The sequence below is a fragment of the Rhinoderma darwinii genome, chromosome 3 (assembly GCF_050947455.1).
Source record: "Rhinoderma darwinii isolate aRhiDar2 chromosome 3, aRhiDar2.hap1, whole genome shotgun sequence".
In the NCBI taxonomy this organism is placed as follows: domain Eukaryota; kingdom Metazoa; phylum Chordata; class Amphibia; order Anura; family Rhinodermatidae; genus Rhinoderma; species Rhinoderma darwinii.
In genome coordinates, this window is record NC_134689.1 from 216,099,854 (window position 1) to 216,126,930 (window position 27,077).

The 27,077-nt window shown below is 41.1% G+C and overlaps 1 protein-coding gene across 1 annotated transcript in view; it reads right to left on the reverse strand.

Annotated features, from left to right (window-relative positions):
- SEMA3D (semaphorin 3D) overlaps positions 1–2,554 on the reverse strand; it is a 175,102-nt gene extending 172,548 nt beyond the window's left edge. Inside the window, exon 1 of the mRNA XM_075857368.1 lies at positions 2,139–2,554. The gene's annotated coding sequence lies outside the window, so the exon portion shown is untranslated. The remainder of the gene's footprint in view (positions 1–2,138) is intronic.
- Between the last annotated feature and the right edge of the window lie 24,523 nt (positions 2,555–27,077).

Here is a 27,077-nt window from a genome sequence, read left to right on the forward strand (position 1 = left end):
TCAGCGAGGGCTGCATGAAAGAGATAAGGGGCTATTATTGAGGCAGGGGTCGTAAAAGTGTCAATTCAAGTGAAAATAGCTCTTATTCTTATTGGCAAATAAAAAAGTTATATTAAGTTTATAGATTATTTTTTTACTTCGTTTCTTTTAATTAATATTAAAGAACAGTTAAATGTTGGCTGGCAGCAGATGGGAACTGTAGTCACTGAGATCGACAGTTACAACAAAAGATCACTCACATTTTCATGAAGGAATCAGCTCTGTTATACGTCAATTTGAAGGAATGGTTGAAGTCAGCTCTATGACCATGATCTTCTTCCCATTACTGCTGGGATAAATCATTGTCTTGTGCTCTGGTCTAACTACTTTGGATAAGCAACAGAGATGTATCTGGAGTAGGAATGGGGCTTGGAAGTTTTGGGTGTCAGACTGTTAGTATAAAGTTAAAGTAGAGGTCACGTGTCTGAGTATATACATGTAAGATGCATCTGAATACTTGTTAGGAGATTGGTACAAGATTACATTGATCATGAAACAACTGCTAGAACAGAACTAGAATGATAATGCAGAATGACAAGGATCCTGGTGATTCCCCTGGAACATGGAAGTTTCCTATAAAGATGTATAAATCAAGAGTCACGTCCCTACTTGCTGCTCTATTATCCTCAAGAGTAAAAATAAGAAGAGTTGATACAACACAGAAACTAGAGAATCCCACCACTAAAATAGCAATATCCTGTTTGGACAATATCCGACTTCCAGTATACATTAGGCCAGAAAAAGCCACAAAATCCCACAGTAACTGCTACTGACTGTAAATAGGATGGTATTTATATCAGTAGCATTGACATCAGGGGGAAGTTACCAGACCTGACTATATGGGCTCTCCTTAAGTAACGTTTGTATTATATCAATATTTAATATATATTGTATTATAATCAAATAAATATATATATATACACATATACATATATATATATATATATATATATATATATGTGTGTGTATATATATATACATATATATATATATATATATATATGTGTGTGTGTGTATATATATATGTGTCTCTATATGTATACATGCTTTGTCTGTCTGTGTGTGTGTGTATGTATATATATATATATACACACACACACACACACACATATATATATATATATATATATATATATAAAATATATATATATATATAAAAATATATATACATATATAAATGTTTTTTTTATATAAACATTATAGCAAGCATAACAGATTGCATCACCAGACCAAAGAATTGGCATGTGTATTGCACTGCACTATATAACTACAGAAGGATACTACACTAGACAAGCTGAAAACCAGCTCAGTCACAAGCCATTATTGGGGACTTTATAAAGTTTGCTTCCAGGCAGCGCATTTCATTAAAAATCCATTTTGGCAAAGATGTGTAGAATAGTAATGTCTGTGCCTCCATCTGTATCATGTAGACTTCCCTGCAAATGTTGGCAGACTTTCACCAGCTTGGAAATAACTGCCAATGTTTAAGAAAACGCATGCTGAATATTTTCAAGACTCAGTAATTATTTTTAAAACTCAGCTGAGGAATTTAAGCACATGGTGTACTTTTAATGCTGTACTTTTAATGCTGTATACTACTACTTACATTGCCATACCATACATTATTCGACAATATCACATTGGGAGATGCTATAATTAAATGGCAAATAAGCTGAACTTAATTATAGGCAGGAATATAATACTGGAAGTGCAGGGCAGTTATGCAACTGGATTGGGCAATCCACAATACCCTCAAACTTCCCTGTATTCGCATCACATCACCTTACCAGGCAGAGCTTAATTTAAGTGGCTTTGTATGACAGATAGATAGATAGATAGATAGATAGATAGATAGATAGATAGATAGATAGATGTGAAATAGATAGATAGGATAGATAATCAACACATCTCATATAAATAAAAGTGTACAAGCTCTCCACAAAAATAAAAACAGGTGTCTCCAGTATAGTAAAATTCATTATTAAGAAATCGCACTTTGTGAATTACTAGCCATTTGCTAGCCATGCATATGTTATATTCAGTTGCTGCTGTTCTAGCTAATCAGTGAATTGAAATATCTAGTAGAATAGGCAATGTACCTGTTATCTCAGAAGATCCCGAAGTGAGTCCCCTGAAGATAGAAGTTGCCTGTAGATAAGTATGAGGCAGGTAGGCAGCAGTCCACTCCAGGGCTGATGAGCAGGAAAGTGAGCAGCAGTGAATGCTATGTATTACAGAGAGCTGTCACGCCTAATAGATCCACTGCCAGGATGAAGGAGTCAGGGTCCTACTTAATAAGTGGATCCAGAGCTGGGCTTCTGCTGCAGTGGGTGTCCTCCTCTCCTTGTGCTGGGTGCTGCCATAGACTGGGCTGCTGCTCATCCACTCATTCATCCACTTTGTCAACAAACCAATGCTCTGCCTGCGCGAGTGCCTCCAAGTCCAGCAGGGTGGGAGGAGGGAGCACAGCCCGTGAACACTCTCCTGGAAGTCACCGCGGCGATCACTCCCCGGGCACACACATCTACTCCGCGAGCGCAGGACGAGGGCTACACGTGGAAGACTACAGTGACTCATTGTTCACCTCTCTAATGTCAGCCACTCACACGGCCTGCCAAGAGTTAATGCAGCACTTAACCCCTTCTGGAGAAAGTCAAGAACGTGCAGAACACAGTGAATCATATATATATATATATGTATAATGGCTGACTGGGCTCGAAAAATGACAACCACTTTTCTGAGGCAGAAGTATACTCTGAACAGTTGTCACTCTCCTTCCCCTTCACATTGACATTGTGATTCCTTTATTTCTGCTTTTATAACACCAACATATACCACAGCAATGTACAGATAGAGTCATCAGCCACACATATGTCCTATCAAGCCAATTTCATCAGTATGCTGTTCGCTTTTTTGCAGACTCCTTCCCCCCCCCCCTCGCCCTGCTCATACGCATGCACCCTTGGCCGATTATTCAGACTAAAATGTGCGTTTTGTGCGTGTTGCAGTTGCGTGTGTCATCAGTGGATGGTGCGTGGCTGCGTGATTTTCACGCATATGCCATGCATATGACACACTTTTCATGTTTAGAAAAAGAAATGAAGGAAGTGCTTTTATTTTTTCCTTCATTTCTTTGTCTACTGTTGCGCGAATCACACGCGACACACGGAAGTGCTTCCGTGTGCTGCGCGTGATTTTCATGTACCCATTGACTTCAATGGGTGCGTGATGCACAAAAAACGGCCAAGTATAGGACATGTCGTGAGTTTTACGCAGCGGACACACGCGTGAAAATCACGGACTGTCTGAACGGCCCCATTCACTAACATAGGTCCGTGCGACGCACGTGATATTCCCGCGCATATCACGGACGTTAAACACGTTCATGTGAATAAGGCCTTATAGGGAGAAGGGAGTAAGGCTACATTCAGACGTGCGGGTCGCGTTATCACGGATCCCCCTGAGACTAGAGTCTATGGAGAGATGCGTGAAACGCAAGAAAATAGGACATGTCCAATTTTTTCACGGACCCTTCACATGCTCCGTTAAAACAACGGTTGTGTGAACGACCCCATTGAAATACATGTGTCCGTGTGACGGCCGTTGTTTTAACAGCCGTCACACGGACGACTTATACGCTCGTCTCCATGTCAGTGCTTTATCTCCTTACAAACAAACAAAATCGGGTATGTGAAAATCCAACAACTCGATCCTCCTCATCCCCAACATTGGGGGAGTCGGGATACCACTATACACATTAGATGGTCTGTTGGTCCTGCTGAAATCGGCGGGTTTTGCCCATCATTCATCTAATGTACAGTATATGCCACCTTTAGTCAGATCCGAACCCAGGACCCCAGTGCTACAAGGAAACAGCGGTAACCACTGAACCACCGTGGGCAAAACCTACTGTTTTAGAATGACTATATCCTTTAGTTCATATTAATTATCAGTTATGGATGTAATTTCTCTTCAGGGTATGTTTGCATGGTCAGGATTAGCAGAAGGCAAATCCGCCATAGATTTTTAACATAATCTGTGGCAGATATCCCCCTTGGAAATTCTGATGTCTCCTGCGGAATGCCACGAGGATCAATGGAGATAATCTGTTGCTTTTTAGCACTAAATCTGCGTCAATAATAAATATTGTACTGAGCATGTAAATGGGGCGTAAAATATTCTATTCACAAGCTTTTCCAGCGGATTACTTGCAGATTCTGTTAGGATTTAGGCAAGGAATCTGCGCGTAAATCCTGACAGAATTAACTGTGTGAACATGGCTTTAAAGTGTAGCTAAACGTTCGACAAACTTCTGACATGTCCTAGAGACATGTCAGAAGTTTGGATTGGTGAGACCCCCACCAATTGCTAGAGCAAACCAGCTGAAGCGTTTGTGTGAGCGCTCAGCCGCTTCGTGTCTGTTCGGCTTTTTCCGGAAAGCCGATGTATCAGAGTACGGGCTCAAAGGCTTTCTATTAAGTCCGTACTCCGATACATTTATTTCCGGAAACAGCCAAACAGACAGCTGTTTCGTTCTAGCGATTGGTGGGGGTCTCAGTGCTCGGACCCCCACTAATACAAACTTCTGACATGTCACTAGGACATGTCAGAAGTTTGTCAAACGTTTAGCTACACTTTTATATATTTATTATCTTACGTGGGTTTTATCTGCTAAGGCTGGAATCACACATTCTTTTTTTGGTGTAGTTAATTTAGCCAAATCCAGGAGTGGATAAAAAAATGGAAAATAAAAGGAAGGACTTTTTCTTCATTTTGTATTTACTCCTGGCTTTGGCTCAAAGAACTACACCAAAAGACTGCATGTTTGATGCCAGTCTAAATGTAACATACAACTTCACTAGTCAACAAATGGTTAATGCCGTGTGGTATATTTTTTCGATATAATCTCTTGGGGAACACTTGACTTGACTCTAGTGTTACCATAGGGATTGATTGACTCTTGTCTGTTTTTACTTCATTAGCAGCAATGCTATTGTAGAGAAAATGTTGCTATTTTAATACAAAAGTAAAACATACAAATGAGTCCATGTAAATGCCAAATATGTCATGTTATGTTATGTAGGGCACTAAAACACAGCAAGTGGAACTAGTGAAAGTCTTAGGACCTGAATGATTATAATTAATAATGTACATATTATATATTGACAATTTAGAGGTTGGGGGAGATTTTCCATTAAAGGCAATGTCGACTTCTTAAAATAACCTAAATGAATGCTGAACCCCTTTATGTATTGTGTACAATGTTCTTTATAATCTCTTTAGACAATAAGGTCACGATAATCCCATTACTTCATCGCCATAAGCCCTCACGCTGTACATGTGCAGTGCCTTCAGAGTAGAGAATGACCAGAGCAAGTGATCATGGACGATGAGGTCATCTGATGATGTCACGCATGGATACAATGTCATAAGAACCACCTTTACTGTCATTGTTTATATATATATTTTCATCCAGAAATCAGCTATTAGACAATTAGTAAAGATGTATCTTATCAACATAAGGTTGATCCAAACAAAGCCGTATATATATATATATATATATATATATATATATATATATAAAACGCTAGGAACCCCCCTTTAAGATGCTTGAGGTTAGAGAAAAAGGGTTACTTTTTTTTCTCTTCAGAAACAGCACCACGGTGTCCATGTGCTGCGTCATGTATCTGGTAACACCATTTACAATATTGGGGCTGAGCTGCAATACCAGATATGGCCCATGAACAAGAGTGGTGCTGTTTCTGGAAAAAAAGCAAAACCCTTTTTTAATCTCGAAAGAAAACGTTTTTCTTCTGCAATAAATGAAAGTACAGACAGAATACTGCCACATAGTACTGTATATAGCTGTGCTCTAATACTTTTACATTTGTGGGATTTACTTCCAGGCAGCAGGAAAAAATGACTGTAAATCTGTTCTAAGTACAAGACAATAGGATTGCAGCCTGATAATATCACTTTCCTCAGTGTAAAAGCTTTTCTGGTGTAGTCTGACATTTTGCTTTAAGACCAGCAGGAGTGCTGTGTGACCTTGCCAAGTCGCTGTAGGTCTCCGAGTTGGTCCAAATTACACAGTAAGCTCCTAGGGACAGGGATTGTTATTCCTCTGCTCTTGTGTCATAGCTGTATGCGAGCTGTGTGCAGATAACTCCCTGGTTTGATCATATATTTTCTAGTATATAATTTGTCTCTTCATGCTTCAAGTGGTAACCGAAACACTTTGATTTATTGTGCAGTGTTTAGACCAGAAACATTCTTTTGTATACCAGGCAGTTCCTCTTTTTTTTTGGCTGAAATTGACTTAAAGAATTCGAGGAGTTGCTCATCATAAAACGACTTGGTGCCATTCACTTTAGGCTCTGTTATCTTTAGAAAAAGCTTGACTGCACATTGTTGCAGACTAGTACTAGTATGCCAAGCCAGTTAGATAAAACATACCTGAAATGTAAAGCCCACCAATTGTAAGCTCTTCTGGGCAGAAATCTCCCTACTGTTTTTGCCCCTGTGTTTTATCACATGGTTCATTTCCACAAAAAATGCGGGGACTATCAAGGGCGTAACTAGGAAAAACTGGACCCCATAGCAAACTTTTGACTGGGTCGCCTTGCTCCCCTTGGTGCCACACACAGTCCCCCTTGTAGATGGTGCCCCGTGTAGATAGTGCCCACCTGTAGATTGTGCAATACAGCCCCTGTAGAATGTGTCATACAGCCCCCCTGTAGACCATGCTATACAGCCCCCCTGTAGACACTGTCACACCCCACTTGTTGATAGCACCCCCCACCTCCTGCTTGTAGATAGCGCCATAAAGCCCCCCCTGTAGAGAGCGCCATACAGTCCCCCTGTAGAGAGCACCATACTGCCCCCTTCTGTAGATAGCGCCACATAGCGACCCTCCTCTTGTAGATAGCTCCATATAGCGACACCTGAGCAAATAAAACCAAAAAAGTCATACTCACCTAGGCACCGTTCCCGCGACAAACGGAGTGATCAATGCCGAAAAGATCCTTGCGTAGGTCGGCGTGATCCAGTGATGTCATCAAGCCGGGCTACGCTGGGATCCCGTCCCTGCGCCTGATAGGCTGCAGGCAGAACATGGCCTGTAGCCAAGGCCGGTTTTAGACAAAGGGTGGCCCTGGGCAAAGTTAAAAATGGGGCCCCAAATGCTGAATTAGGGCCTCTACACATCTGCGTCAGGGTTCCGTTGATGGCTTCTGTCAGACCTTTCCATCAGGGGAACCCATGAACGGAAACCAAATGGAAACCATAGCTTTCCGTTTGCATTACCATTGATTTCAATGGTAATGTTTCCGTAGCAAATGATTTCCATTTGACTCCGTTCCGTAAGGTTTCCATTTTTTGGGGCGGAAACAATAACGCAGTCAACAGAAACCAAACGCTGATGTGAACGCACCCTTACTGTATCAATAATGCAGTCAATTCTGAAGGCGGATTGCCGAGAACTGCATCGCTGATTTCTAGATGGGTCCAGGAGTGTTATAAGCCCCAAAACGTGTTCCCCCTCTCACACAAAAACATGATCTACATACATATACAGTTGTTAAATCATACCACTATACCACATGAAATATTACCTGAATACTGTTACTGACCACAACTCACTATTATAAGATCAATATTACCAATTTAATAACACAAGGTAAGGTCTAAATAATACCGCCACACCATAACCACATAGACTGAATAATACCCCGATACAGATATTGAGTAATACCGCCATACCACAACTACATAGTGACTGACTAATACCCCACACTGTTACTGAATAATACCGCAACACCAAAACCAGATAGTGACTGAATAATACTCCCATACTGTTATTGAATAATACCACCACACCATAACCACATAGTGTCTGAATAATACCATCATACTGTTACTGAATCATACCCACATACTGCTACTGAATAATACCGCCACACCTTAACCACATATTGACTGAATAATACCACCATACTGTTACTGAATAATACCACCATACTGTTACTGAATAATACCGCCATACTATTACTTAATAATACCGCCACACCATAACCACATAGTGACTGAATAATACCCCCATACTGTTACTGAATAATACCGTCACACCACAACCACATAATGACTGAATAATACTACCACACCATAACCACATAGTGACTGAATAATACCCTCAGTAACTGAATAATACCCCATACTGTTACTGATTAATACCCCAATACTGTTTTGAATAATACCGCCACACCATAACTACATAGTGACTGAATAATACCACCATATAGTTACTGAATAATACCGCCACACCATAACCACATAGTGACTGAATAATACCCCCATACTGTTACTGAATAATACCTCCACACCATAACCACACAGTGACAGAATAATACCCCCATACTGTTACTGAATAAATTACACTATACAAATACCAATATTACCAGCATATAGTGACCATTTAGTGGTAGATGGCAGTTATACACAGGAGCTCTGCAGACAATGTAAGTTATTACAGCCAGGGCCGATTCAAGCTTTTCTGCTGCCTGAGGAGAAAATTGAAATGGCGCCTCCCCATATCTTGATTAACATCCCCCTGGCTGTTCAACATCACTAACAGCCTCACAAAAAAGAATCATACCACCCATTATTTCACTGCAGATCATACAGTGACTACAGTAGTGATTAGAGGCAGAATAAACATTTACATTAAGTGACTCACAGGTGATGTCTCCATCCGGTCCAGACCTCTATGATGACTTCTCCTGGCCACGGCCCATTCTGCAGTTTTCCGCTCAGATGTTTTCAGCTTCTCACTTTTCAAACATTTCTGCACCTATAAACGAAGATAAAATTCTTATCGTGCCACACACAACACCCCTAAATATAATAGCGCAATACACTGCACCTCTAATTCCAATAGAACCATACACTGTGTCCCTGAGTATAATAGCACCATAGACTGTGTCCCACACACACACACACACACAGTGCCCCCTGTAGATAGTGCCCCAATGAGCCCCCTGTATATAGTGACCCCCGTAGACAGTGCCCCCCATAGACAGTTCCCCATAGAGACCCCCGTAGACAGTGCCCCACAGAGCCCCCTGTAGAAAGTGCCCCACAGAGCCCCCTGTATACAGTGCCCCACATTGAGCCCCTTGTAGACAGTGCCCCACATAGTGCCCCCTGTAGACAGTGCTCCACATAGAGCCCCCTGTAGACAGTGCCCCACAAAGAGCCCCCTGTAGACAGTGCCCCACATACATAGTGCCCCCTGTAGAGCCCCTTGTAGACACTGCCCCATAGAGCCCCTGTAAATAGTGCCCCCTGTAGACAGTGCCCCCCATAGACAGTGCCCGACAGAGCCCCCCGTAGACAGTGCCCCACATAGAGCCCCCTGTAGACAGTGCCCTACATAGAGCCCCCTGTATACAATGCCCCACATTGAGCCCACTGTAGTCAGTGCCCCACAGAGAGCCCCCTGTAGACAGTGCTCCACATAGAGCCCCCTGTAGACAGTGCCCCACATAGAGCCCCCTGTAGACAGTGCTCCACATAGAGCCCCCTATAGACAGTGCCCCACAAAGAACCCCCTGTAGACAGTGCCCCACATACATAGTGCCCCCTGTAGATACTGCCCCCATAGAGCCCCTGTAAATAGTGCCCCCTGTAGACAGTGCCCCCCATAGACAGTGCCACACAGAGCCCCCCGTAGACAGTGCCCCACAGACACTCCCCATAGACAGTGACCCACAGACCCCCTTAAGAAAGTGCCCCACAGAGCTCCCTGTAGACAGTGCCCCACATAGAGCCCCCTGTAGACAGTGCCCTACATAGAGCCCCCTGTATACAATGTCCCACATTGAGCCCACTGTAGTCAGTGCCCCACAGAGAGCCCCCTGTAGACAGTGTCCCACATAGAGCCCCCTGTAGACAGTGCTCCACATAGAGCCCCCTGTAGACAGTGCTCCACATAGAACCCCCTGTAGACAGTGCACCACAAAGAGCCCCCTGTAGACAGTGCCCCACATACATAGTGTCCCCTGTAGAGCCTCCTGTAAATACTGCCCCCATAGAGCCCCTGTAAATAGTGCCCCTCGTAGATAGTGCACTACATAGATTCCACATACCGCCCCCTGTTGACAGTGCTCCATATTTAGCCCCACATACAGCCCCCCTGTAGATAGTGCTCCACATATAGCCCCACATACAGCCCCTTGTAGATAATGCTCCACATATAGCCTCCACATACAGCCTCACCTGTAGATAATGCACCACATATAGCCCCCACATTCAGCTCACCCTGTAGATAATGCTCCATATATAGCCCCCCTGTAGATAATGCTCCACATATAGCCCCCACATACAGCCTCCCCCTGTAGGTAGTGCTCCATATACAGCCCCCCCTGTAGGTAGTGCTTCACATACAGCCCTCACACTTTTAACAGAAAAAAAACCTTTACATACTCATCTAAATCTGTTCCTGTGCCGTCCTCTTGCAATGCAGATGCTCTCTTCTGAGCAGGTCTGCTGTGGCTGAACAACGAAAGTGACGCTGAGTTGCAGGGTAAATCATTCTGCCCAGCCAATAAGCGCCTTTGAACGTTGCGTCGTTCAAAGGTGATGATTGTCAGGCTGCCTTGACCTGTCAATCAACGATGCAAGCGGCGCGATGATGACAGCCACTTACGTCATTGAAGGTTATGCATGTAGTTGTGTCTGCGTCCTATAGACGCAGGTACATTTATAGTGCAGGAGGCTGTGGCTGGTTTCATTGGCAGCGCCGCCCCTCAGAGAGGAAGCAGGCCACAGCCTGAAGCGAGATGCTCATCTCGCCTCATAGACAGTGTGGAACCGGATTACAGCACATTTATATCTAGTGACTCACAGGTGATGTTTTCTCTGATTAGAGTTGCTCACTTTCCCTTTTTTTCTCCACCCGGCCGAGACCACTGTGACGACTTATTCCAGCCACGACTCGTCTCTGCAGAATTTGACACACAGACTTGTTGGTTTCTTGCTTTTCCAGCACCCTCCCCACCCATACCCCATGCTCTAAACAAACTCATAATCCATATTGCCCCTGATGGTAATAATGATCCCTTAGTGCTCGACACAATTAAAGTGCCCCATCAGTTATCGTTCCCCCTTTGTGCCGCCACAGTAATAATGCCCCTGTAGAAAGCGCCACACACAGCCCCCTGTAGATAGTGTCACACACAGCCCCCTGTAGATAGCGTCACACACAGCCCCCCTGTAGATAGCGCCACACACAGCCCCTCTGTAGGTTGTGCCACTGTCCTCCCCCTTGTATATAGTGCCACACAGCCCCCTAGTAGATAGTGCCACACAGCCCCCCTTAGTAGATAGTGCCACACAGCCCCCCTTAGTAGATAGTGCCACACAGCCCCCTCTTGTATATAGTTCCACACAGCCCCCCTTGTATATAGTGCCACCCCCCCTTGTATATAGTGCCACACAGCCCCCCTTTGTATATAGTGCCACATAGCTCCCCCTTTTGTATGGTGCCACACAGCCCCCCCTTGTATATAGTACCACACAGCCCCCCTTGTATATAGTGCTACACAGCAATCCCTCCTTGTATGTAGTGCTACACAGCAATCCCGCCCATGTATATAGTAATACACAGCAATCCCCCCTTGTATATAGTGATACACAGCAATCCCCCCGTGTATATTGCCACATAGCCCCCCAAAAAAATAATATTGTACTTACCTAGCCCTGTTCCAACAACGGACGAAGCCCTGCACAGTCTCTGGGAGGGACGCTTGCACAGACCAGCGTGATGCAGTGACGTCATCACGCCGGCCTGCGCATGGAGTCATCCCAGCCCATTATAGGCTTCAGGCCTAACGTGGCCTGCAGCATATAGTATTCATTTGTATCTGCATGCTGAGGACGCAGATACAAGTGAATGCGGCTGTCGTTAGCACTCGGGCTCCTGCCGGCCCTGCCTGTAGCATAGTAAATGGCAGAGTAGGGAGATACCTCCCTGCTCTGCCATAGCGTTCAATAGTATCTGCGTCCTTACTATTGAATGTGGTGTCGCTACCGCTGTAGCAGCCATAGCAGCTGCTAGCGGCGCCACTGGACTTGGGGGGAGCGTGATGGCAGACGGCATGGGCCCCCTCATGCCGCGGGCACCCTCATGCCACTATGGCCGGCTTCCTCTCAAATTCCAAAAACATTCTGATTTTAATTCACTTCCTATGAAAGAAGACCTAGTTTGTATGTGGGTGTCTGAGATACTGTAGATATATTAGATTATGAGCCCGACTGGGGACAGAGACCAATGTGAGCGATGACATTATCTGCACCTCACTGAAGAATATGTTGCCACAGAAAATAACAAAATAATTGCACATGTTTAAATATATACACATACAATGCAAAAGCGATAAGGCAGAAAAATTGGGCAAATATGCTAGATCCACAAAAATTTTAAAAGCAGCAGTCTGAAATTGGGTCCAGGCTTACCTATTCAACCTTTATTAATGTACATTAAGGAGCAAACTCAGATATTAGTTTGAATGTAAACAATCTAAGTAAAGCTGCGGTGTAAAGTATAGGGGAGGATCAACCCAGCAGAATGAGTTTGATGATAAAGGAGGTGGATTTCTCAAATTTTAATAGCAAATTTAGTTAAGCTGCTGTGAGAGGTGCAATCTAAATGTACTGATTTACATATTTTTAAGCCCACCTCTAGACATCTACATTAACTGAAGCAAAAACTGTGCTAAACATATATATTTCATATAGATTAGTCAAAGCTAAGGTTAGACTGCAAGACTCCAATGATAATCACCTATCCTAATATTTACTCCAGCTATTGTTTTGTAGCTCATACATTTGCAGAATTAACGTTTTAGCTACAGTATGTGCGTAAAAGTAAAACTCTATACAAGGTATGTGTATATATGAATATGCAAGGGTCGTTTTTAGGTTTTAAATGTAAACGTATATATTCTGTCATCCCATACACCATAATTGATTATAGTGATTGATATTGATGAATTAGTACACTACTATGGTCTAGTGCTAGGGTAACATTAGTAGTATAAATTATTCATGCCATCTAGTGGTTTATAATGTCTACTGACAACCAAAGCAATGCAATGTGCAACAATGTATCCTAAGGTTAATATAATAAATCAGAAGTTCCATCCTGGTACAGGATTTCTATACTCTTCATAGATAAGAGTGGCACCACTTAGTGAATCTGAGCACCACTCAATCTCCTGTGCTCCCCCAGGATCCAGCCAGCTACTCCAAAGGAATGTGCTATTATGAGGCGAATAGTACTAGTGAGATTTTTAAGATGAATAGAAATACAGATTTTCAGCAAGAAATAATCAGCATTATTACTCTGAACATTCATTAGTGTACAGTAATGTAGAAATGTTTTTCTTACGCAAGCAAGTTTAGACCAAATCTTCAATTACAAACCACTTAATGTTGACATTAGAATGAATTTAAAACAACTTGGTTACTTTTTTATTCTGAATAAAGATAAGATATACAGATTTAGTTTTAGTCCCCATGAACACGAACGTGCTTTTGCGGCCGCAATTCCCCCGAAAATCCACGGCAGAATTGCGGTCCTATTCATTCCTATGGGTCCATGCCACGACTGTGGTTTCCACGGTCCGTGCATGGTCCAGGAGCCTGAACCGCGGAAAGAACAGGCATGTCTTATTACGGCCGTGTTCTGCAGTCCAGGCTCATAGAAAATAATGGCCATGTGCACGGCCTGCGATTTGCGGGTGGCCCGCGGTTGACACTCCGCTGACAGCCAACCCTAAAATCACGGCCGTGCACATGGCTATGGTCGTGTGCATGAGGCCTTACACTTAGGTAAATCAATTTTATTATTATTTATGTTGGTTAAATGTTACATATTATTGCTCTTAGAGAGGTTTAAAAAGTCACATTTCAATATATTAACCACCCAGATTCTTCTCAACCCCACCCCCACCATGCCAGTCTCCAGCAACCCTGCCACTATTTGTCAATGGTGACATAACTAAAATGATAGATTGTATGCCCCACATCATAGTGACGGTGATAGAAAATCTATCCTAAATGCGCTGAATTAAACTCCTCAACATCTTAGATCCTGAAACTCTGAAAATCGACTTTAAAGGGGTTTTCAGAGATTTAATGACTTTGTGTTAATGCTTGTAATTTATTAATGTAAATACATTTGTAATTTACTTACATTTTGCAAATTGGCCCCGTTTCCAGATGCTGCTGCCGTGGGGTACTTGATGGGTGACGTCACTCTCTGGCCGCTGTGTTGATCTTCAATTCTCTTCCGTGTATACAGCACGTCACTTGTGACATGCCGTGTATGGGCTGTTCTGCTGTTCCACCCGTAACGCGTATGCGCGGTCCCCGTGTCGTATACCCGGAAGATAATTGAAGATCAACACAGTGGCCAGAGAGTGACGTCACCCATCAAGTACATTACGTCATCCGTAAGTATATTACAAATGTATTTACATTAATAAATTACAAAAATTAACACACAGTCATTTTATCTCGGAAAACCCCTTTAAGCCTGATAGGCAACCATTGATAATATAATTGCTGTCACATACAGTATGTTATTAAATCCTTTTCTCTAGTCACTTTCTTCTAGATTTCACATTCGCCTGGTAATGGATGGTTGGTCATCCATGAAGCACTTGTGGCAATGTTTTTGGTTGTTGGAATATATTAATGCTTTTCCTTTCAGTGTCCTGTACTACATCCCAAACGCCACCATACATCGACTATTATGTTACCTTTTAGGCGTACCTTTCAATGTACAATTGAAGAGTTTGGGCCTGTTCACATCAGTTTCGGTTTCCGTTGATGGGTTCCATCAGACATTTCCGTCAGGGGAACCCATCAACGGAAAGGCAAATGGAAACCATAGCTTCCGTTTGCATTACCGTTGATTTCAATGGTAATCCTTCCGTTGCCTATGGTTTCCGTTTGTCTCCATTCCGTAGGCTTTCCGTTTTTTTTTTACTAAATCAATATTTTTTCTGTCGCCATGTTGATGGGCTTGTTTTTTGCTTCGTGCTTCGAAGCACGAGCAAAACGCGCGTTGGGTCAAGCAGAGGTCCCCCGTCCTGGTCCGGATCTCCCACTCATCTCATATCATGTAGGTGTAGGTACATTGCTCAGTGTGCTATATGTACTTAGGACTGCATTTTAGATTGCTGACTATTCACACTATGCATACGTGTCCATCTGTGCAAATGTATTATGCCTAGCACTTGCTTAAATAGTTTATATATGTGCACTTTAGCTACACTTGGGAGTTGATTGTGACCATATTTTACTATCTGGGGGTCGCTCTGCTTTTTTGTTCTGATTCCATCCCTGTTCGAGGGTTCCTGGTATTTTAATATATTTAATTGTTTGTATGTTGTCTCTGTGTCTAAATTAACTTCAATAAAGACTGTTTATATACTTTTTCAATTATTTGGTCGTGACTTGTTTCTTTTTCTGGGCTTTTTGTAACTGAAACAAGTTAAAGCTTTACCTCAGTGCTATGTAACTGTATTAGAATATACATTTTAAACTTTTAAGATATATACGGGTTATGGGAGTAGACTTTCACAGATTTATCAATGTGTCAGAGTTATTAATAATATTTTTCTTTCACTTTATCTCTAACATAGCATTACTTTATCATAATAAATAATAGTCTGTACTGAATTATTTAACATTTTTGTTCATCCTTAATGGATTTCTTCACTTTAGCCAAAGGTCTTTTTGTTAGAAAGATCCCCTGACTGTGAGATGATCACAGGGTGTCACGTTGTGGGGACCCCCTGGGATCATCTGTAATCTGTATGGGACATTTGGCAGCAGGTGTTTATCTACCCTGAAGCGCCACTGCAGGGGAAACGAAGCATTACACAGTGTAAAAAAATAAATCAATCCATGTAATGCACAGATATACCAGTTCATTTTCTCCTCTAGATAATAGAGGTGATTCAAAGTGGGGGGCGCCTAATACATTCCCAGATAAAAACCATGATGGGAACCAAAAAAGAATAGTAGTATACATTTTTGTATTATAGTTTCCTCTCCTTAGAATCCAGTCTTAATTTAAAAAAACAAACCAACAAACAAACAAAAGCTGCTACAAACTGCTGTATGAACATGGCCCTATTCAGCCATTTGCTCGATTGCTCCCTACATTAAAATGTTTACATTTGTGTTGAAAAGTTGATATCTCTATATGTAACTTTCATACGTAGCTTATTTGCTTTATATATTTGAATGTGATCTTTATAAACTCTATAATGTTTAACTTAAAATGTACTTTACTGTATTAACTTCATTGTATTAATGGCATAGGATTTTTAATACTTGAGGTTCACAGATGCACTTGACTGACAGCATAGTCAGCTGGGTAATTGTAGTAAAAAGTCGGTAATTCTTAAAAGGGTTTACTAAAAGGGATATTGTGAAGTTATCATTCATTTGAAACCCTTACTGCAATTAAGGGGTTACCAGTTACTGCCCTTTTTTTTTTGAGATCTAAGGAAGTGTTTTTGTATTCACAGGAAATTGATGTTAACAAAATATTAGAGTCAACAGTATCTATCCACAGGAAAATATAAACAACAGCATCTTCTGCGTCTGGGCAGTGTTACCTCTTGAGTAGCTTGATATTTTTACAGGCAGAAAGGTTGAAAGGCTGCAGGCCATTGAAAATGTAATAGCGGAACGTGTCTGGGTCACCTGACACCAGTGAAGCAAATAGAAAAAAAATCACGATAAAACTGTTCAGAATGATGAGAAGGTGACAGATGGCAAAAGTGAGAGAATGAGAGAAAGAGGAGCTAAAAAGCATTAGCCTAAGGACACTTGTATAAAGCAGACTATAACGGGAATTCAATTACGGAGAAACAAGCATAACTTCCCAAACAAAAGCCTGGAAAATGATATACCGAGCAGTGATACAAAAAGTTATTAGCTGTAAACAAAGCATTGTTAGAGATAAGGAAGCTGGCTATTGGTTAAGTTATAACTATTATATTATAGATAAATATCCTAGTCCAGACCCCATTAATTAATTCAGTTCCCAGACTGGACCCCTAAATATATTCAGACTCCAGACCAGATCCCAAAATAATTTCAGACCCCAGACACCTAAATAAATTCAGACCCCAGAACGCAAAATAAACTCAGACCCCAGACTAGTCCCCTACATTAATTCAGACCATAGACCAGACCCCTAAATCAATTCAGACCCCAGACCAGACACCTAGATAAATTCAGACCCCAGAAAAGACCCCTAAATCAAATCAGACCCCAGACAAGGCCTCTAAATAAATTCAGACTACAGACCAGACACCTAGATACATTCAGACCCCAGACCATACCCCTAAATCAATTTAGACCCCAGACAAGGCCTAAATAATTTCAGACCCCAGACTAGACTTTTAAATAAATGCAGACCCCGGACCGCAAAAAAAATTTCAAACACCAAACCCCTACATTAATTCAGACCCAGGACAAGACCCCTTAATCAATTAAGATCCAGACCAGCCCCATAAATAAATTTAGACTATAGACCGCAAAATAAATTTGAACCCTAGATCAGACCTCTACATTAATTCAGACCCAAGACCAAAACCCATAAATCAATTTAGGCCCCTAGACCAGACTCCTAATTTTTTTTATAGACCAGACCCCTAAATTAATTCAGGCCCCAAATTAGAACTCTAAACATATTCAGCACCCAGACTAGACGTTGAAATAAATTCATATTCCTAAACAAATTCAGAAGCCAGACCAGACCCCTTTATATACTTCTAGCTCCTAGTTCCTCTTCAGCACGCAGCACTGGTAAATTAGTTCAGACCCCAGATCAGACCCCTACATTATTTCAGACGCCAGACCAGACTCCTCCAGCGTCAAGACATTGTGTGGTGGTGCCTGGAGCTGAAGAGGAGTGTTGAGAGGTGAATATTACCGGCCCTTATCTATATGATTAATCCAATAGATAACAGAGGATTTAAAAGTAAATAAATTGGCGTAGACTGCTCCTGGAGTCTGTAATAATGTAGTCTGTAGTTACCTGTTATCTGTACTAATCTATGATATTTCTCTGTCAATCGACTCAGATTCATGAAACTGTCATAAAGCACACAACGGGAGAATTGCGACCCCATTCATTCCTATGGGGCCATGCACACGACCATGGTTTTCACAGTCCGTGCATGGCCCAGGAGCCCGCCCGCAGAAAGAACGGACATGTCTTATTACGGCTGTGTTCTGCGGTCCAGGCTCATAGGAAATAATGGACGTGGTCATGTGTGGCTTACGGATGACACTCCGCTGCCGGCCGACCTGAAAATCACGGCCGTGCACATGGCTACGGTCGTGTGCATGAGGCCTTGCAATATATAACAAGAAAAAAAGACCAAACACATTAGGACCTGTTCACATCAGTGTTCCGTTTCCGTTGATGGGTTTTGTGTCAGACCTTTCCGTGGGAGGAACCCATTAACGGAAAGGCAAACGGAAACCATAGCTTAATGCTACCGTTGCAAATGGTTTCCGTTTGTCTCTGTTCCGTAAGGTTTACATTGTTTTGGCGGAAACAATAGCGTAGTCGACTGCTATTAAAGTAATTTTATTGTGCAAAAAGTTGTAAAACATAAAAAAGTGCTATAAATTTTGTATCACCGGAATCATACTGACACACAGAATAAACTTAACATGTGATTTATAATGCATGGTGAATGCTGTATAAAAAAAACAACAAAAAAAAACTATGCCAGAATAGCTGTTTTTTGGTCACCTTGCCTCCCAAAAAATAAGCTAAAAAGTGATCAAAAAGTTGCATGTACACCAAAATGGTACCAATAAAACTACAGCTCGTCCCGCAAAAACCATCCCTCATGCCACTACGTCTATGAAAAAATAAAATTAGTTAAGGCTCTGATAAGTCAGGAAATAAAAAGTATGCAGTAGTGCAGGCCCGAGGGGAACATTTCTTCTGTTTCAGGAGGCGATTTATCGAGGCCCTAAAATTAGGGAACCAGGATGGGGAGGATTGAAACATATCTGCTGGAAGAAAAATTCCCCAAACTGCAAAGGAGCAGTGTGGACCAAAAGGGAGATAAGGATTGCTTCACAGCGTAACAAATATCTATGGATTGTTTTATTGTTTTTTTACCCCATTTTTATGCCACCTGACTATGCCCCTGATGTACTCTGCCCAGCTTACATATGCCCCCACAATATAAAGTAAAATACCAGTAATACCCCAAACAAAACTACTACAAAGCAAAATCCACACTCCAAAAGCCAAATGGCGCTGCCTCCTTACTGAGCCATGCAGTGTGCCCAAACAGCAGTTTACTTCAACATATATGGCATTGCCATACCCGGGAGAGCCCTTTTAACAATTTTTGGGGTGTGTGTCACAAGCTGGGCACAACATATTTGCCATTGAAATGGCATATCTATGGAAAAATTAAAATTTTTACTTTGCACCATACGCAGCGCAATCATTTATGGAAAAGACCTGTGGGGTGAAAATGCTCACTAAACCCCTTAAAAAATGCCTTGAGGGGTGTAGTTTCCAAACTGGGGTCACTTGTCAGGGGTTTCTTTTATTATTTCACATCAGAGCCTCTGCAATTGTGAACCAATACTTTGTAAATCACCAAATTAGGCCTCAATTTCGCATGGTACTCTATCAATCCTGAGCCTGGTCGAATGTCCAGGCAAAAGATTAGGGCCACTTGTAGGGTGTTTCTAAAACTGGGAAACACAGCATAATAATTAGAGCTGTCTTGTTATGGTGGCACAGTTTGGGCACCACATATTGTCATATCTATGGAAAAATTCCCATTTTTACTGTGCAACATCGAGTGCAGGCTAATTTCTGGAAAACACCTGCGGGGTTAACATGCTCACTAAACCCGTAGGTGAATATCTTGAGGGGTGTAGTTTCCAAAATGGGGTCACTTCTGGGGGATTTCAACTGTTTTGGTCCCATAGGGGCTTTGCAAATGCAACGTGGTGCCCAGAAACCAATTCTGCAAAATGTGCACTCGACAAGCCAAATGGCGCTGCTTCCCTTCTGAACCCTACTGTGTGCCCAAACAGCAGTTTATGACCACATATAAGGTATTGCCGTACTCAGGAAAAATTGCTTTACAAATGTTGGGGTGCCTTTTCCCATTTATTTGTTGAGAAAATGGAAAAATTTGAGCTCAATTTTTTTTTCATTTTCACTGCCATATTCTATTAAAATCTATGAAACATCTGCGGGGTCAAAATGCTCACTACACCCCTAGATTAATTCCTCAAGGGGTGTAGTATCCCAAATGGAGTCACTTTTGGGGAGTTTCCACTGTTTTAGCCCCACAGGGGCTTTGCAAAAGCGACATGGTTCCAAAAAAGCGGTCCAGCAAAATCTGTGCTTCAAAAGCCAAATGGCGCTCCTTCAATTCTGAGCCCTGCCGTGTGCACAAACAGCAGTTTATGACCACATATGGGATATTTTCGTACTCCAGAGAAGTTGCTTAACAAACTTTGGGATCCTTTTTTCTCTTTATTTGTTGATAAAATTATTTTTTTTTTAAGCTAAAGCCACGTCTTATTGAAAAAACAAAAAGGATTTTTTTCATTTTCACTGACAAATTCTAATGAAATCTATGAAACACCAAATGGTCAAAATGCTCACTACACCACTAGATGAAGGGGTGTAGTTTCGGTAATGTAGTCACATTTGGGTAGTTTCCACTGTACCTCAAGGACTATGCAAAAGCAACATGGTGGCATGAAAAACCAATCCAGCAAAATCTGTTCACGAAAAGCCAAATTGGGCTCCTTCTATTGGGCTCCTTCTATTCTGAGCCTTGCCGTGTGCCCAAACAGCAGTTTATGCCCACATATTTCCATACTCCAGAGAAGTTGCTTTACAAATGTTTGGGGGCTTTTATTCCTTGTGGACATTATTTTTTTTTTTTTAGCTAAAACGAAATCTTATTGGAAAAAATGACATTTTTCATTTTCACGTCCAAATTCTAATAAAATCTATGAAACACCTGTGGGGTTAAAATGTTCACTACACCCCTAAATTAATTCCTTGTGTGGTATAGTTTCCAAAATGATGTCTTTTTTGTGGTGTTTCCTTTGTTTTGGCACCACAAGACCTCTTCAAACCTGACATGGTGCCTAAAATATATTCTAATACAAAGAAGGCCCCAAAATCCACTGCTCCTTTGCTTCTGAGGCCTGTGCTTCAGTAAATTAGCACACATGGGCCACATGTGGGCTATTTCTAAAAACTGCAGAAACTGGGCAATAAATATTGAGTTGTGTTTATCTGGTAAAACCTTCTGTGTTACAGAAAAAAATGATTAAATATGAATTTCTGCAAAAAAAATTTAATTTGTACATTTCGCCTCTACTTTGCTTTAATTCTTGTGAAACGCCTAAAGGGTTAAGAAACGTTCTAATTGCTGTTTTGAATACTTTGAGGGGTGTAGTTTTTAAAGTGCGGTGACTTATGGGGGTTCGTATTGTATGGGCCTCTCAATGCCACTGTCACGGCGTGGGGTGTGGACCCACTGGGCCGTACCACATAGCGGGATAGCAGCTGGCCAACTAGGTACAAAACAATGTCTATAGTCCAGAACGGGTACCTGAGGCAATGTAGACAGTAGCGGTGACACAACTTGACTTTCACTGTAGATGGCACAGAGGCACGGTAGCACGGGATACAGGGTACAGGCAGCAGGAACAGGTAACACTGGGAAGTGGAAAACACTAGGAGACCATTTGCAAGACAAACTTTAGGTAAACAACAACGCTCAGGCAAGGATCAAGTTGGCAGAGCCCCTTTTATAGTCCAGCAGCATTCTGGGCTAATAACTGATAAGTGACAGCTGGATGCGTACTGGCCCTTTAAGGCCGTGCACGTGCGCCCAGCAGGAAACTGTCCCAGAACCCGGAAGTGACTGCTTGGAGGGAGATGCCGCCGAGAACACAGATGTCCATGGCCTGGGGCCGTCAGAGGGTATGTCTGAATGACGGCCCTCGGCCATAGATGTTACAGCCAATTCACAACATAACCTGATCCATGTAAAAATAGCCTTTTCAAATTTTCATGAAAGTTCTAAGCCTTGTAACGTCGTAGAAAAATCAAAGACTGTTAAAAAAAATGATGCAAACATAAAGTAGACATATGAGAAATGTTAACTAGTAACTATTTTGTGTGGAATTACTATTTTGTTTACAAGCAGATATATTTAAATTTAGAAAAATGCAAACTTTTGCAATTTTTCGCAAAATTTTGTGTTTTGTCACATCTAAATACCGAATGTATCGGCCAAATTTTACCATTAATTTAAAGTACAATGTGTCACGAGAAAACAATCCCAGAATCACTTGGATAGGTAAAAGCATTTGAAAGTCATTACCACATAAAGTGAAACATGTCAGATTTTAAAAATAAGGCTCTGTTAAAGGGAATGTGTGGCTAGAATTTTTTTTATTTTTTTTTAGTTAAACAGTTAGTGTATAGGTGATTAAACATTGTTCTAATTTTATTAATTTTCTCACGAGTCAGGAAATATTATAAATTAGATTCTAATTTATAACATTTCCCAGCGCTGGTCACTAGATGGAGCAATTCCCAAAATTGCAGCATTGGCATGTGGTAAAGCAACCACATTGCTTTATGCTGCAAAATTTGAGAAAACTCACTCGCTCTAGTGAGCTCTCAGAATCCCCCCTCCTTTATCCTGGCTAGTGCCGGGAGAAACGAGGAGATTGAACGGTCAAACCTCCTACACTGTGTGTCGCCATTTTTTGAGCTAACACACAGTGTAGTAGGTTTACATACAGTAGTAAACACACAGTAAAACACGTACATACATAGACCTAACTTACCTTCTCCTGCCGCCGCCGCTCCCTCCGGTCCGTCCGCTCCGGTCTGCTCCCTCCGCTCCAAGTGCACAAGTCCGGAAGCCGCGACCGGACGTCGCACAGTTCAATTTGGACTGTGTGGGAGCGGCGCATGCGCCGTTCCCACACAGACGGCGTACAGCATAGTGGATGGAACGGGCCCCGTTCGCATTCACTATGGGACTGTATGTGCTGTATTTAATGTCTGTATGTGTCGTTAATCGACACATACAGAGATGGAAAAAAAATGGCAGCCCCCATGGACAAGAAAAAGTAAAAAAATTAAAAAAAGTAAAACACAAACACACAAATCAATACATTTTTTTTTAATAAAACACTAAAAGCAAATTGATATAAAAAATTTGTTTTCCGTGACACTGGTCCTTTAACAAGGTCAAAAGTGGCTGCAGCGGGAAGGGGTTAAACGAGGCGAGCGGATAAAAATTGCGGAAGTGCTTCTTAAAAATAACAAGCTAGCCTTTTAGAGTATATATAAGAATAGAAAAAAAGAGGGTTTGAAGCCTGCTCACCTCACCTCATTGCACAGTCCTGGTGCATTCCAGACACCAGCTTTAACGTAGAGAAATTTATTTCAGTAGGTGGAACCAGCACTCATCTGCTAAAAATTCCTTTTTATTTGTGGCAAAGTAAATACATCAATACAAAAAACATAGAGCACCTACAAAGAATTAATCAAATTGACGTGTTTCTGAGTCATTTGTCATAACTAAGGTCTCATTGGAGTCAGAAACTCGTCAATTGGATTAATTCTTTGTGGATGCTCCGGTTTTTTGTATTAATGTTTTTACTTTGTTGCAAATAAAAAGGATGTTTTAGCAGACGAGTGCTGGTTCCACCTACTGAAATTTAATTCTCTACGTTTAGAGTATATAGCCTTAATCTACAGGAACATTTATCTGCAGACATCTGAGTTTGATTGTGGACTTTATGACACAGTTGTTGGCTTTGAATTAAGTCTGACAGGTGTTTGCTTTGTTTAGGCCCATAAAACAACCACATAGATCCTCAAAGAGACAGGAACATCTATTGTTATCAAGTGTGCATACAAAAACATCATTCTTTTCTGTAGAAAATAACAGCATACTAAAACACTAGGCCACTCTAACACAGTGCAGATTTGGTCAGTATTTTAAGCCAAAACCAGGAGAGCATTAAAAAAACAAAAATATTCATCTTCCCACTATACTTTTTTTTGTGTTAAGATTCCACTGCTTGTTTTGACTTAAAGAGGCTCTGTCACCACATTATAAGTGCCCTATCTCCTACATAAGGAGATCGGCGCTATAATATAGATGACAGTAATGCTTTTTATTTAAAAAAAACTATCTGTTTTCACCACTTTATTAGCGATTTTAGATTTATGCTAATGAGTTGCTTAATGCCCAAGTGGCATGTTTTTACTTTAGGCCAAGTGGGTGTTGTACAGGGGAGTGTATGACGCTGACCAATCAGCGTCATGCACTCCTCTCCATTCATTTACTCAGCGCATAGGGATCCTGCTAGATCCTTATGTGCTGTCTTATACTAACACATTAACAATACTGAAGTGTTTAGACAGTGAATAGACATTCCACGGGATGTCTATTCACAATCTCTTTTTTTTAAAATAAAAAGCACTGCTGTCACCTACATTATAGCGCCCATCTCCTTATGTAGGAGATAGGGCACTTATAATGTGGTGACAGAGACTCTTTAAAGTATGTGTTATCCTAAAAATGACAGGCATTGAGGTTAAATTTGTTCCTGGGCTCCATGGCAGTAAAGTTGGTGGTGTAGGGACATCATATCAAGATAATTTACACAATAATGGTATTATTGCTTATCACTATGCAATTATTTTTTGTAGTGTTGATCCTATCTAGCATAGGTATTCCTGCTCACAAGTATTTAGCAAAAGGGATAGAACCCATGGGGGCTTGGCTTTCCCTCTTAGCTATCTCTTTATACAGTGTGGTATTATCACATAAAACAGAATGAGAAGTTGTGTTCTGTTTAAGAGAAGGATAAGTAGCACTTTTGCACTGGGGCCCAAAGGCTTCAAGCTATGCCACTGCTTTTACATATATTATTTAGAGTATTATCTTAGTCTGTGGTAAATATTAACGTGACATACTAGCTTTAATTGTTCAATTTGTGGAGTATGGTGCTTAGGCTTTATTTAGACAAGTGTGTCCGTTTTGCGTCCGCAAAAAAATGGACCGTATTTCATGCATCTTAGTTCCGTGTGACATCAGTTTGCCACGTCCATTTTTCTGCACTTACTGTTTTTTTTCTGCATTTCTTAACTGGTGTGTGAAACACGGACAGCAAACGGACTAAAATAGGACATGCATCGAGTTTCACGCAACGGGCACACGCTACGTTAAGAATAATGCATGTATGAATAGCCCCATTGATTTGCATGGGCCCATTATTTCAACAGACAGCACACAGACGTAAAATACAGTCGTCTGAATATGGCCTTAGGGTTTATGCACAAATTGATACAGAGTATGATGCCTCCATATGGCATTGGATTACAGAGGTATTCTCCTCTAGAAGCATTATCTTTAAGGAACAATCTCTCGGTAATACTGCATGAAACAAGGCTCAAATTAATTTTTGTCAGATTCTGCATAAATCAGAGAAAAACCTTTGTATGCTTCCATATGAAATTAGAGACATATGGAACTACACTATAGCTCCATTGACTCTATGAGTACCATATAATGTCTACGTTCTACTCGGAGCTTGTTCAAACCCGTAATATGGCGTAATACGACATGAGTTGACTTTATTAGTGTTACAACTGGATACATTTCAAGACTAAATTTAAATGTCCAATTAAATTATGAAATTCTCCTAAGAGCCCCAGCTATATAAGTCTATATAATTTGCATACTACGTATTTAAGTAAAAGTTTATAGGTGAGCAATCTTGGCCGTGTTACAGTGTTACAATTCTGAGTTTGTGTTTTTTTAATTTGTTATAGGTTTTCATAGGTTTTAAAGCCGAGGCTGTAAATGTTGTTTTAACTTTGACAAGTAAATTCTTCAGTATGTATGCACAGGACTTAAGCTCTCCTTGTGGATAGCGTACTTAATGTAATGTTACTTCAAGTAGTACACATACAGTATAGCTCAAATGGAACACAAGTATAACACCAAACAATGTATTTAATATATACCGATCGGCATTAAAAAGCTATTAGTAAGAAATAGTTTACATTTTTCAGGGAATTCTGCAATCCCATATGTTGTTTTAATATTGACAGGTGATTCTAGCTACATGTAAATATTAGCCCATACATTCCACGTTGGACACGAAAATGAAAAGGATCAACATTTGCCCGTCCACAGGCATGACTGATTTTCGGATGTAAATGTAGATTTAACCTCAGCTGCAAAATAAATTCAACACTCCACCCAGGACATAATTTAAGTTACCATATGTGATAGGTTTAACCTCCTAGAGAGCCTAACTTGAAACATAAGGTCATGTCAGACTATTTGACTTATATTACACATGCATTCCATTTCTGAGAGTTCAGGTAGAAAGCAATATCTAGATAGTCCTAGTTCTCTGACTGCCTTCACAGATTATTTCAATAAAAAAAACCATCACTTTTTTCACTCGGGCAGCAATATCTGGCTTTGAACAAAAGGACACATTCATTAGTAATGTTGCATGGACACACTTGGTACTATGTAAGATTTAACACTCATGTGAATGATGTCTCAAACATATTCTCCAACATTTCTCCAGCTCGTGATAAATATCTCCAAACTATTATAAAATGTGTAAGCTCCGTGCCAGACGCACGCTAGTGTACATGTTCTCTGTCTTTGAAAGACAAAATTATGTCTATAGTAAAAGTCATGCTCTTGTAACACTCATTTGTAAAGACAAAGTTCAAATGTGTATGTGCGTGTGTGTGTGTGTACACATATCTATCTATCTATCTATCTATCTATCTATCTATCTATCTATCTATCTATCTATCTATCTATCTATCTATCTATCTATCTATCATCTATCTATCTATCTATCTATCTATCTATCTA